Below are 15,003 nucleotides of genomic sequence, written 5' to 3'. Positions count from 1 at the left end.
CTTTAGCCAGAATAAGTTTAGTAAGAATAAGTTTAATCAGAGAAGTGAAAACATGCAGCAACAAAGGAAAACAAAGAGACCAAACAATAATAGTTCAGTCTGTGAGCAAAGTCAAGGACTTTTAGTTCCTTTTCAAGGACTATAGATAATATTCTAAGCCAGATCCTGTGAGCTATCATATATAATAAATCCTGAAACTCCCACCACGTGAAGAAGTTAACTACATAATGATCGGAATGTAACCATGACATAAGCTTCCACAGTTCCTAGAACTGGCCTCAAGGAAATGGGAACAAACCTAAAACAACCAAGATGATGCTGGGCAGACTACCAATTGCCAGTTTCAAGACCGGTCTGTCTGAGCTGACTGTGCCGTTTCTGCATGTAGCCCCCTCCCTTGGGTGGGGGTGGGAGGAAGACTTCTAGACAGACGTCTGTCTCACCACTCCTCACTACTCCACCCACAATTGCTGGCATCCAAAATTAAGCAAACTTTCCTTTCCCCCAAACTGACCTCTTTATTAGCTTTTGGCTAGCAAGCAACCAGACTCTACTTTTGGTTGCAAATTTGTTGATTAAAACGTTGTGAATAGACACTCAGAGGAAACTAATCTTGTGTTTCCCCTGGAAACAATGGTTGTTCACTATTCTCTGTGGCTCTATACAACATAACAACCATGAATAATAAGAACTGGGTAGATAAATAGATAAACGGAAAGCTAAAATTCAACTGTTATCACCATAATTGTTTAAAACTTTGGGCAACAAAAGACATCTTCAGGGAATAGTTTATCACTGACGTTGTTTAGTATTGCTGATACATGATAATTATAAAAAGCAAAGTGACTTCTAGAAAATGTTATTATTTTAGTTCTCCTCAGACATTGACCACCTCCTTATTGCCTGCTGAACACTCATTGGCTTTATCTTCTCTATTCTATAAGGGTCTAAATAATCTGATGTCTGACTATCTTTTTAACTTCATGCCTTAGCTGTCTCCCCCTCATTAACCATGGTCTTGAAATACTGGCTTTAAAAAAAAAATAAGTATAGTTGATTTACAATGCTATGTAAATTTCAGATGTGTAGCAAAATGATTCATATATATGTGTGTGTGTGTGTGTGTGTGTGTATGTATATATTTGGTTTTTTATTCTTTTCCATTACAGATTATTACAATATATTGAATATAGTTCCCTGTGCTTTACAGTAAGTCCTTGTTGTTTATCTATTTTATATATGATAGTGTGGATCTTTTAATCTCACATTCCTAATTTGTCCTTCCCCTATCCCTTCCCCTTTGGAAACCATAAGTTATTTTTCTATGTCCATGAGTCTGTTTCTGTTTTGTAAATGAATTCATCTGTGGTATTTTTTAGATTCTACATGCGAGTGATCACACAAACACATCAAGGTCAGGGACTTTGCACATACATGTTGGCTGATCTGCTTTGCCTTGAGAACATTGCATGGTGAGGGTTTTCCTGATAATGAAGCAGAATACAGCCAGAGCACCTTCCTTTCACTCTTAATCACAACTGATAGCTTTTCTTTTTCTCTTCAAAGTACTTACTGATGTTGAATATATCTCGTCTGTTTATACTTAGACTCTCCACATCCAGATGTTTGTAAGTCCCATGACTTAGGATTTTGTTTGTTTTGTTTTGGCCACACCACACAGCATGTGATCTTAGTTCCCTAACCAGGGATTAAAACCTCATTCCCTGCATTGGAAGGCAGAGGGAGTCTTAACCACCAGACCACTGGAGAAGCCCCCATGAATTAGAAATCTGCTTGTCTCATTCATACATATAGCCCAAGAAACTAGACTTGTTTCTGATTCCCTGTAGGTTATCAATAAATATATGTATAAAAGATTACAAAGGGGAGGGTGGGACAAATTGGGAACGTAGCACTGATATATATATATATTTATATGTAAAACCACGTGTAAGATGGCTAATGGGAGGCTGCTGTATAGCACGGGGAGCTCAGCTCAGTGCTCTGTGATGACCTTAAAGGGTCGGGGGCGGCTGGGGGGGTGCGGTTTCCAAGGGGGAGGGGATATATATATACATATTGCTGATTCATTTCATTGTACAGCAGAAACTAACACAACATTGTAAAGCAATGATACTCCAGTAAAAAAAGATTATAAGTAAACAAATACTTTAAAAATAATAAAACATGTACAAACATGTATAAGAGCCTTCATATACTATAGTCTAAAACTACCTATATAAACCCCCCAAAAATAAGCATTCTGTCTTCATCTGTGTTCTGTGTCCATTTTCTAAGCCAGCATCTTAACGGTCCTGTCTACTGGGGGAAATAGATAAGAAAGCTAGCAATTATGATTCTTATGAACTAAGAGCTAAGCTATTGGTGATTCCAATTTCTAATCCCAAATCACAATCAAGTTGTCTTTAAAATGCCTTTGGAGAGCAAGGAAAAACTAAGTATGAGGGGTGTTATTTTCAAATGGGAGGTTTTTCTTGTATGTGTGTTTGCTTGTGCGTTTTAGGTTACATGTGGCATTGTCTCTTTTTTTCTACCCACTGTGGCTCTTCTTTCTCCACTGTATTTGCTTTTGTTAATGGGCCATTAATGTTTTGGTTAGCTATGTTTACTATATTTTCTTTTTTCCCTATACCTTTAAACTCAGTATCATCTTTAACAAGAAGAGAAATATAGCAAAATGTGATGTAATACAAGTCAAATAGGAAAGTGTCTAGACTGCCCCAGTATTGCTACAAACAGAACATCTCTGATTTTACTGTTTTATATTTGGAAAGTTAATATATAGTTTTATCTAGAAAAAAAAGAAATTGAGCTCATCAAATATTTGGAAGTTCTTCATCTGTTATATGGGCTTTCCAGGTGGCTCAGTGGTAAAGAATGCAGGGAGTACAGAAGACGTGGTTTCAATCCCTGGGTCTGGAATTTCTCTTTCCCTGGAAGAGAAAATGGCAACCCCACCACCACACCAGTATTCTTGCCTGGGAAACCCCCATGGACAAAGGACAAACTGTGGCAGGCTATAGTACATGGAATCACAAGAGTTAGACAACACTGAGCGACTGAACGCGCACACATCCAGTGTATTCCACTCATTTTTTTTTTTTTTTTAAGAGGGGAGGCCACCTGAGATAGGGCAACTGAATTTCAGAGGGGAAAACAATCTCCAAGTTTGGGCAGAACTACCAGATTCAAAGTCTGCATTCCATCTAATGAATTAGTCGTCTTACCTTGTTGCTTTTTAGGTACCCTTAGTTACAGGGTAACTAAAAAATGAAAATATATTCCATGTGGTGTATGATCTGAACTGAGTCAATATGAATGGATCAAAAAAATTTAGCAAAATCAGGCAGGGTGCATGAGGTGATGGTGCCCTCTGCTGCTTTGTATTATGAATTTCAAGGCAGGTTAGAGGAAGCTAACGTTTTACTCATTTGTGAGTGAAATTGAATTTTTGCAGGCTGCATTGGACTCCTAACAAAAATGTAACTTTTCAAAAAAAAAAAAAGTGGCTTTCAGTCTGCTTAAAGTCATCCATATTTCTTTATTCCTAAGAAGTTATGGCTTTGGGAGTTATTCTATTGTGAGCAGTCACCCCATGGACTATAGAGTCCATGGAATTCTCCAGTCCAGAATACTCGAGTGGGTAACCTTTCCCTTCTCCCCAATCCAGGGATCAAACTCAGGTCTTCCTCATTGCAGGTGGATTCTTTACCAGCTGAGCCACAAGGGAAGACCCAGTAATTACCAGATATGTTTATTGTATATTTAATTGTCAATGCCTGACAATGTGTTAGTCCCTGGAGAGCAGGAAGCTAGTCTTGTTCACTACAAATTCCCAGCATGTATAGTAGTGCTTCATATATTAAGAGAATAAAACTGTACATACGTAGCTATTTTTATTTTCTTCCTACACACTAGATTATAAACATCCTGGGAATAAGCTCTCTCTATATTAATTACTACCTACTCTGTTAGCACTAAAGAAAGAAGACATATGAATGAGACTTGTTAAATGAATAAATTCTCACCCACAAGTGAGAATAATTTCTAATCGACATCTCTTTGTCACAGTAAATTAGAATAACTCGGGGAAAGCAAAACAGCCTGAAACTATTATTCAGATATTTAGGTCACTTAGGTATATAAGCAGGTATTTTGAAGTTATACATTAGGCATCCTACTTCATTTCCAATATATAACCCGCATGCTTAATAAGATAGGCATAATATTAAAGCTGTTCACTTAATTTTTTTTAATGTTTGGGGTTTGTTATAAATAAATAAAAGACAGTGCTGTAGAAGAGTATCCCAGAAAAGAATTTAATAAACACAAATAGTTTGATGCTTATGAATATATTCAGGTAGATTCCTGCTGTCAGCCTTATAGGATGCTTTAGTAAACTTAAATTATTTATGTTCTCTAAAAGGAAAATTATAAATTATCTATCAGTTGTGCTCTTTCTTAATGGAGTAAAAAACTAGGGAAGAGCTGAGTTATGTTCACTGGAGTATAGCTTGGACCATTAAGTTTAAATGGGTTCTACAAATGTCCAGTTTAATAATTGTCAAAGTCCCTGAGATTTTCTTATGGTCCATGTAAGTCAAATGCCTAATACTCTTACTTAAAATTCTGAGTTTTCCCAACTGTGTATATGCTTAGGACCATGTACTTCTCTCTCATTTTAAAAATTTGCTTCCAGGAAATGAGTGGTTCGCTAATTTTCTGGTTTATGGCATCCTTCATAGATTAATACCTTGCACACCACTGGAATGAGTCTGGCTGATCATGGGGGCTGAGTTTGAGGGGATTTTGGAAGTAAATAGAGGTGCAAAGAAGGTACATTTGGAGACATAAAGTATAAAGATTAGATGTTTTATTTTAATCATTTATTTTAAAAAATATTTGTTTATTTATTTGGCTCTGCCCTGGTCTTAAGTATAGCATGTGGGATCTAGTTCCCTGATCAGGGATCAAACCTGAGCCCCCTGCATCGGAAACGTGGAGTCTTAGCCACACCAGGGAAGTCCCAGGATTAAATACTTTAAATTTGCTCATTTTACTTGTTAAAATTTAAAAACTTGAACAACAGAGCTAGGAAAGCATATATATTCTGCTCATCTCTCCAAACCAGAACAGTCTAACTCTGTGAAATACTCTAAGGTAATTCTATATTTGAAATTATATTCATTTATATGCCATCTATTCCCATTAACCCAAATGCCCTGTAAGCCCTAATAACTCAGAAAATCTCTACAAATAAGAAACAGAAGAACTGTTAAACAATACTCATTATGGTTCAGGAAACAAATGCCAAGTCAAGAGAAGATCCACAGGACACTATTTCAACAACAACAACAACAACAAATAATTCTAAGCAATGTTTATAAACACAGTTAAACCTAAGTTAAGAAGTTATTTGGTCAATTTACTGTATGAGATTAAGAACCTCTACCAAAAACAGAAACACTTGTAGGAGCCTATTAAAACAACAACAACACTAATAGTATAAATAGTTAACATTTCTTGAACTCTAACCAAATCCTAGGCACTGTATGACTTATTACATAAACATTATTTCATTAAATCCTCACATATCTATGAACTACTAGAGAATTTATGAGCTACTGGAGTTATTCCTATTTTTCAGTTGAGGAAAAGATGCTAAATAACTTTCCTTATATAGCAAAGATATATTTTTTAAAAAAGGGATTTGAAATCAGGTAGTCCAAATTTAGAGTGCATTCCTTTGATGAAAAATAAACATGGCATAAACATAAAGTTATTTACATCAGGAATCAGCAAACTTTTCCAACAAAGGACAACAGAGTAAATGTTTCAGACTCTGTGAATCACTTACAGTCTGCTGCATAATTATTTTTGTGTTTTTTTTTTTAAACTTTGTATTTTGTATTAGGGTATAACTAACAATGATGTGATAATCTCAGGTGAACAGTGAAGAGACTCAGCTATATATACATGTATCCATTTTCTGCCAAACACCCGTCTCATCCAGGCTGCCACAAAACATATTTGTTTTAATAAAACTTTAAAAAATGTAAAAACCAGTCTTAACCCTCAGGGCATACCCAAATAAACTGCGGGCCAAGGCTGTAGTTGTAGCCCTAATTTAAATAATGACAAAGATAGGAACATGTATATGTTTGGGATTAAGAAGCAGTACTTAAAGTGAGAGACATATCCCCAAAATAGATCAGATTAGGGCAATTTCCTCCAAATCTAAAGTTTAGGAAGACAAGTTGCCAATGTCTGGAGGGATTGGAGACAGAAATAGCAGAACTGACTGAACATTGACTCATATGCCCTGTCAGCTTGGCTAAAGAAGATAACTCTGTCATCAACTTTGAAATTTCTATACCAGACACAGAGGCAAGAAATTTATCTTCCAATCTTGACCATATTCCTTCCCCCCCGGCACCCCCCACCCCCCGAAGATCCTTTCAGCTCAACATGTTTTTGTTCAGAGATACCAGTAGTTCCAACAGAAAGAGAAACTAAAGTCCCTACTTCGGAAATTCTTCTCTTGGACATTTGCCTAAAGCCAAATGGAATAACAAATACTATGCCAACTATAAGTTGGCACTTGCCATTTACCTCAACAAGGTTTAAATCGTGAGCCACTGCAGCTGCTGACCTTCAACATCCCCTGAAAGGAATTCAGAGTGGAGATCCAGAATAAGGCACTCTGTGTTCTGGGTGAAACTGGCAGAACAGGTCAGAAGAAGATTTTATGACCCCAATTCTTGCATCTCCTAGTATTTAGAAAAACACTAAAATCATTAATGGTGACATCTGTTCTTCATGACTAGCAGCAAGCATCTGCCATAATGTGTGCTTGACTGCACGCACTCCTCTTCTCTAAAATCATACATAACATTGATCTTCACCCCCCACCTCTTTGAAGCAATTTCTCAGAGCTACCTGAACTGCTGCCTCCTAGGCTATAGTCCTCATTTTGCCCCAAATAGAACTTAAGTCCCAACTCTCATGTTGTGCAATTTTTTTCAGTGGACAGCAGGATTTACCTTCCAACCTGATAACAAACAAAACAGACAAAATGAATGATCAGCAGTTTTTAAAACATTGGATATCAAATGACAAAGAAGGACAGTGATCCATAAGAGATGGAAACAAACAAGGTGAGTACCAGGACTGCCCAGTTTATCATGTTTATAGAGTTTGCAGACCACACACAAGGGAAAGGGGAACTGAGGCATTTGCTGGAAAACCCCTGAATTGAGAAAGACTAAAAGGCAGCAAGATTTCAAAGGAAAGTACAAGAGAAAGGAGAGCTGCACAGAGAGAACCCCACAGATTTGCAGAGAATCTCCTACATATCAGAGCATAATGTGAGAGAATTACCAGAGGGATTGGAGAAGTGAAGTGAAAGTCGCTCAGTCGTGGCTGACTCTGCAATCCCATAGACTATACAGTCCATGGAACTCTCCAGGCCAGAATACTGGAGATTAGCCTTTCCCTTCTCCAGGGGATCTTTCCGACTCAGGGATTGAACCCAGGTCTCCCATATTGCAGGTGGATTCTTTACCAGATGAGCCACAAGAAAGAACTATCAAAAATAAACAAAAGAGGACTTCCCTGGTGGTATAGTAGATTAGAATTCACCTGCAAATGCGGGGGACTAGGTTTGATCTCTAGTTTTGGGAGATTCCACATGCTGAGGAGAAGCTGGGCCCGTATACCACAACTGCTGAAACCCTGGTGCCTTGAGTCTGTACTCTGTAACAAGAGAAGCCACCACAATGAGAAGCCCATGCATTGCAAGGAAGAGTAGCCCCTGCTCACTACAACTAGAGAGAGCCCAGGAACATCAATGAAGACTTAGTGAAACCAAGAATAAATGAATCATTAAAAAAATAAAGAAACAAAGGAAATAATGCCTAAAGTTCACATGGGGCAGGAAACTCTGCCCTTTCCCGACAACAAGACTAGACAGGATCACAGCTCATGGATTGTTGGATAGGATACTCAGAAAATTCTTCCTTCATAATGGAGAATAATTAACCCCAGACTGAGAACTTCTTTGGTACTGCCTGATAATTGTAAAGGCAATAGCCAGAAGCATATCACTGTTTCTATGTAACTTAAATTGTTCCGCAATAAAACTCAGGAAGATTTATAAGAACAAAAAAAAAATCTAACTTTGACCTGATATAACATCATAAGTCAATTATGCAGTAGCCCCTTGAATGACACAGATTTGAAATGCATGAATCCACAAATACATGCAATTTTTTTTCACTAAATCCATACTACCATACTACTCAATCTGCATTTGGAATGGAGGATGCAGAAGGCTGACTATAAAGTTATACAAGGATACAGGGAACCCAAAGCCAGTGCTTTGTGACAACGTAGAGGGGCAGGATGGGGAGGGAGATGGGGGGGAGGTTTAAGAAGGAAGGGACATATGTATACTGATGGCTGATTCATGTTGATGTATAGCAGAAATCAGCACAATATTGTACAGTAACTATCCTCCAATTAAAAATAAAATTAAATTAAAAAAATAAAGTTATATGAGGATTTTCCACCACATGAAGGGTTGGTACCCCTACAACCCCACCCCCATCACTTAAGGGTCAATTGTACTTCAATAAAAAATAAAATTACAAAAGAAAACCCACCTCAGAGTCTAGAATTAAAAGGCACAGACATTAAAATAGTTAATATGTTCTTCATATATTCATAGATTTGAAGTGCTCCATGGGAACATGTAAAGTTCTTTTTTTTTTTTTTTTTGCTTTGTAAATGCAGGGTTTTGAAAATTAGTTTTTATTGGAATATAGTCTCTCTACAACGTTTTGCCAGTTTCTGCTGTACAGCAAAGTGAATCGACTATATGTTTACGTATATCCCCTCTTTGGGGGATTTCCTTACCGTTTACGTCACTACAGACTGTTGAGTAGATTTGTCTGTGCTATACAGTATGTTCTCATTAGTTATCTATTTTATGCATACTATCAGTAGTGTATATATCTCAAGCCCAATCGCCCAGTTCCTCTGTACCCACCCTTCCCCCTTAGTATCCATATATTTATTCTCTACATTTGCGGACAAGGAAGATTTTTTAAAGCATACTTCTAGAGATGAGAACTACGAAGTGCTAGATGGAAAATATGTGTATATTAATGATAGACACTCAGTACAAGAGATTCACGGACCTGATGATATAACAATAGAAACTATGAAAACTGAAACACTGAGAGAAAATAATTTTAAAAAGGAAAGGAAGGTGTGAGGACAGGGAGGGAGAGAGGGAAGAAAGAAAGAAAGAAAGAAGAATTAGTATACCATTGTTGTTCAGTTTCTTTGCCACCCTGTAAACTGCAGTACGCCAGGCTTCCCTGTCTATCACTATCTCCCGGAGTTTGCCCAAACTCATGTCCATTGAGTTGATGATGCCATCCCACCATCTCATTCTCTGTTGCCCTCTTCTCCTCCTATCCTCAGTCTTTTGAGGCATCAGGGTCTTTTCCAATGAGTTGGCTCTTTGCATCAAATGGTACTGTGACAGCCCAATATTCATATATTTGGAGTCCTTGAGCAGTGTGTGTGTGCATAGGGGCAGGGAGAAAGAAAGAGAGAGACGTGGAGTGGAGGTAAGGGTGTTTGGGGAGGCAGGGCAGAAAAAATTTTTGAAGAGATAATGCCAAGCAGCTTAAAATTTTTCAAACTTGATGGAAAAGAATAAAGATTTCCTCACAAGCAGACCTTCACTACAGGAAATGATAAAAGTCATTTAAGAAAAATTAAAATATCACATGATGTAATATTGATCTAAAAAGAAAAAGATGAAGAGCACCCAAAATGTTTACTCCATGCGTAAATATTTAAGATTTTTTTGCTTATTGTTTAGATGCCATTAAAAGATGTTTTACTATTTAAGCAAAAATGATAACAGATATAAAAATGTACGGCAATGTTAATGTGAAGGCTGGGAGAAAAGACATGGAAGAATACTAGCTTAAGGTTCCATTCCTAAATGATTCCTATACATGAAGATGTATAATATCTCTTCAACTGCATGCGTGCATGCTGAATTGCTTGTCTTGTATGATTCTTTGAGACCTGTAGCTGGCGATGCTCCTCTGTCCATGGGATTTCCCAGGCAAGATTACTGGAGTGGGTTGCCATTTCCTCCTCCTGGGGATCTTTCCAATTCAGGGATCCAACTCACTATCTCCTGCATTTCCTGGCATTAGCAGGAGGATTCTTTACCACTGAGCCACCCGGAAGCCCCATCACTTTACGATAGATTGCAGTAAGTCACAATCTATATATAAATCTTGAAACAACTACTAAAATAACAACAAAAAAAGAGTAATGTTAATAAGCCACCAGGAAGATAAAACAGGATAGTAAGCAATATTTCTGTTCAGCCCAGTTCAGTCACTCAGTCGTGTCTGACTCTTTGTGACCCCAGGGACTGCAGCATGCCAGGCCTCCCTGTCCATCACCAACTCCCAGAGTTTACCCAAACCCATGTCCATTGAGCCGGTGATGCCATCCAACCATCTCATCCTATGTTGTCCCTTTCTCCTCCTGCCTTCAATCTTACACAGCATCAGGATCTTTTCAAATGAGTCAGCTCTCTTCACATCAGGTGGCCAAAGTATTGGAATTTCAGCTTCAACATCAGTCTTTCCAATGAACACTCAGGATTAATCTTCTTTAGGATGGATTGATTGGATCTCCTTGCAGTCCGAGGGACTCTCAAGAGTCTTCTCCAACACCACAGTTCAAAAGCATCAGTTCTTCAGTGCTCAGCTTTCTTTATAGTCCACCTCTCACATCCATACATGACTACTGAAAAAACCATAGCCTTGACTAGATGGACCTTTGTTGGCAAAGTAGTGTCTCTGTTTCTTAATATGCTGTCTAGTTGGTCATAACTTTTCTTCCAAGGAGTAAGCATATTTTAATTTCATGGCTGCAATCACCATCTGCAGTGATTTTGGAGCCCCCTCAAATAAAGTCAGCCACTGTTTCCACTGTTTCCCCATCTATTTGCCATGAAGGGATGGGGCCAGAAGCCATGATCTTTGTTTTCTGAATGTTGAGCTTTAAGCCAACTTTTTCACTCTCCTCTTTCACTGTCATCAAGAGGATCTTTAGTTCTTCTTCACTTTCTACCACAAGGGTGGTGTCATCTGCATATCTGAGGTTATTGATATTTCTCCCAGCAGTCTTGATTCCTGCTTGTGATTCCTCCAGGGTTTCTCATGATGTACTCTGCATATAAGTTAAATAAACAGGGTGACAATATACAGCCTCGACATACTCCTTTTCCTATTTGGAACCAGTCTGTTGTTCCATGTCCAGTTCTAACTGTTGCTTACTGACCTGCATACAGATTTCTCAAGAAGCAGGTCAGGTGGTCTGGTATTCCTATCTCTTTCTGAATTTTCCACAGTTTATTGGTCTACACAGTCAAAGGCTTGGCATAGTCAATGAAGCAGAAATAGATGTTTTTCTGGAACTTTCTCACTTTTCTGATGATCCAGCGGATGTTGGCAATTTGATCTCTCGTTCCTCTGCCTTTTCTAAAGCCAGCTTGAACATTTGGAAGTTCGCAGTTCACATATTGCTGAAGCCTGGCTTGGAGAATTTTGAGCATTACTTTTCTAGCATGTGAGATGAGTGCAATTGTGTAGTAGTTTGAGCATTCTTTGGCATTGCCTTTGTTGGGATTAGAATGAAAACTGACCTTTTCCATTCCCTTGGCCACTGTGGAGTTTTCCAAATTTGCTAACATAATTAGTGCAGCACTTTCACAGCATCATCTTTTAGGCTTTGAAATAGCTCAGCTGGAATTCCATCATCTCCACTAGCTTTGTTATTAGTGATGCTTCCTAAGGCCCACTTGACTTCACATTCCAGGATGTCTGGCTCTAGGTGACTAATCACAGCATCATGATTATCTGGGTCATGAAGATCTCTTTTGTACAGTTCTGTGTATTCTTGCCACCTCTTTTTAATATCTTCTGCTTTTGTGAGGTATATACCATTTCTGTCCTTTATTGAGCTCATCTTTGCATGAAATGTTCCTGTGGTAGCTCTAATTTTCTTGAAGAGATCTCTAGTCTTTCCCATTCTATTATTTTCCTCTATTTCTTTGCACTGATCACTGAGGAAGACTTTCTGATCTCTCCTTGCTATTCTTTGGAACTCTGCATTCAAATGCGTATATCTTTCCTTTTCTCCTTTGCTTTTGGCTTCTCTTCTTTTCACAGCTATTTGTAAGGCCTCCTTAGACAGCCATTTTGCTTTTTTGCATTTCTTTTTCTTGGGGATGGTCTTGATCCCTGTCTCCTGTAGAATGTCATGAACCTCCATCCATAATTCATGAGGCACTCTGTCTATCAGATCTAGCCCCTTAAATCTATTTCTCACTTCCACTGTATAATCATAGGGGATTTGATTTAGGTCATACCTGAAGGCTCTAGTAGTTTTCCCCACTTTTTTCAATTTAAGTCTGAATTTTGCAATAAGGAGTTCATGATCTGAGCCACAGTCAGCTCCTGGTCTTGTTTTTATTGAATGTATAGAGCTTCTCCTTCTTTGGCTGCAAAGAATATAATCAATCTGATTTCGGTGTTGGCCATCTGGTGATGTCCATTTGTAGAGTCTTCTCTTGTGTTGTTGGAAGAGGGTGTTTACTGTGACCAGTGCATTCTCTTGGTAAAATGCTATCAGCCTTTGCCCTGCTTCATTCTGTACTCCAAGGCCAAATTTGCCTGTTACTCCAGGTGTTTCTTGACTTCCTACTTTTGCATTCCAGTCCCCTATAATGAAAAGGACATCTTTTTTGGGTGTTAGTTTTAAAAGGTCTTCTAGGTCTTCGTAGAGCCTTTCAACTTCAGCTTCTTTAGCATTACTAGTCAGGGCGTAGACTTGGATTGTCGTGATATTGTATGGTTTGCCTTGGAAATGAACAGAGATTATTCTGTCGTTTTTGAGATTGCATCCAAGTACTGCATTTTGGACCGTTTTGTTGACTATGATAGCTACACTCCATTTCTTCTAAGGGATTCTCACCCACAGTAGTAGATATAATGGTCATCTGAGTCAAATTCACCCGTTCCAGTCCATTTCAATTCACTGATTCCTACAATGTTGACATTCACTCTTGCCATCTCCTGTTTGACCACTTCCAATTTGCCTTGATTCATGGACCTAATATTCTAGGTTGCTATGCAATATTGCTGTTTATATCATCAGACCTTGCTTCTGTCACCAGTCACATCCACAACTAGGTGTTGTTTTCACTTTGGCTCCATCCCGTCATTAACTCTGGAGCAATATTTAATTAACATCAAAGTAGACAAGGAAAGCGAGAAAGGCAGCAAAGATGAGTTGAAAAAAGTCAAGATGATATCCAGATGATAAACTTAAATCTAACTGTATCAGTGTCACAATAAATGTAATCATTTAAACACACAAACACAGGCAGAAATTGTCAAAGTATATAAAATAGCAAGACTTAACTCTCTGTCGCCTGAAAGAAACACACTCTAAGTACAAAGACAAAAAATGATTAAAAGTAAAAGAATAGGGACTTTTCTGGTGGTAGAGTGGATCAGAATCCGCCTGCCAATGCAGGGGACACAGGTTGGCTCCCTGGTCCAGGAAGACCCATGTGCCATGGAGCAGCTAAGCCCATGTGCCACAACTACTGAGCCCACATCCTGCAACTACTAAAGCTTATGTTGTGCAGTAAGAGAAGTCACTGCAGTGAGAAGCCAGGCACCGCAAAGAAGAGTAGCCTCTGGTTGCTGCAGCTAGTGAAAGCCCACATGCAGCAATGAAAATCCAGTGCAACCAAAAATAAATTAAAAAGTAAAAGAATGGGAAAAGATGCACAAGGTTTACATTAATCATAGAAAACCAGAATTGCCTGTATTTGTTTCATTCAAATAGATTTCAAAGCAAACATTATAGAGCCAAACTGATTTTTTTTTTTTTAAAGGTAGGGGGAGGCACAAGTAAACAATGTCAGAAATGAGAGAGGTAGCATCACTACAGACTCTAGAAATATTAAAATAATAAGAAAATATAAAGAAAAATGTTAGGCCAAAAACAGAAAAAAAAAAAATAGAAACTTAGATGAAATGGACAAATTCCTCAAAAGACAGAGCCACCAAAGCCAGTATTGTAAAGTAAAATAAAGTAAAAATAAAAATTAAAAAAAATAAAAAAATAAAAATAAAAATGCAAATTTCAACTTAAAAAAAATAAAAATAAAAGAGACAAGTTTGTAAAAAAAAAAGAATAAATAATTCAAATAGTGCTGCATCGATTAAAGAAACGGACTGTTTAACTGTAAGTAGTTAAAAATCTTATAAAACAAAGAAAAATTTTTGCCCAGATGACTTTAATGGTAAATTGCTTCAAACACTAAGTAAACAAATAGTACCAATTTTACACAAAATTTTCCAAAAATTGACATGAAGGAGTACTTCTCTGAAGCCTAAACCTGACAAAGCCATTACACGAAAAAAATTTACATATCAGTATCCTTCAAAAACGTAGTTGCAGAAATCCTAAGCCAAACTTTAGTGGATCTAAAATTTGGTGATATATTGAAGTGATAATTTTAACCCCAAGAATAATTTTAATCCCAAGAATCGAAATATGGCTTCAGTTCAGTGCAGTTCAGTTCAGTCGCTCAGTCATGTCCGACTCTTTGCGACCCCATGAATCGCAGCACGCCAGGCCTCCCTGTCCCTCACCAACTCCAGCCTTGTATAATTATACAGTGTAATTTATCTTGTTAGAAAAAAAAAAGAAAACTATATAATGGTATCAATAGATGTAGGAAAAATATTAGACAAATCAATGTGTTAGTCTCTCAGTCATGTCCAACTCTGTGATTCCTTGGACTGTAGCCCACCAGGCTTCTCTGTCCATGGAATTTTCCAGGCAAGAATTCTAGAGTAGGTT

Source organism: Budorcas taxicolor, chromosome 5 (genome assembly GCF_023091745.1).
Source record: "Budorcas taxicolor isolate Tak-1 chromosome 5, Takin1.1, whole genome shotgun sequence".
Classification (NCBI taxonomy): Eukaryota; Metazoa; Chordata; class Mammalia; order Artiodactyla; family Bovidae; genus Budorcas; species Budorcas taxicolor.
This window is presented reverse-complemented; position numbering follows the sequence as displayed.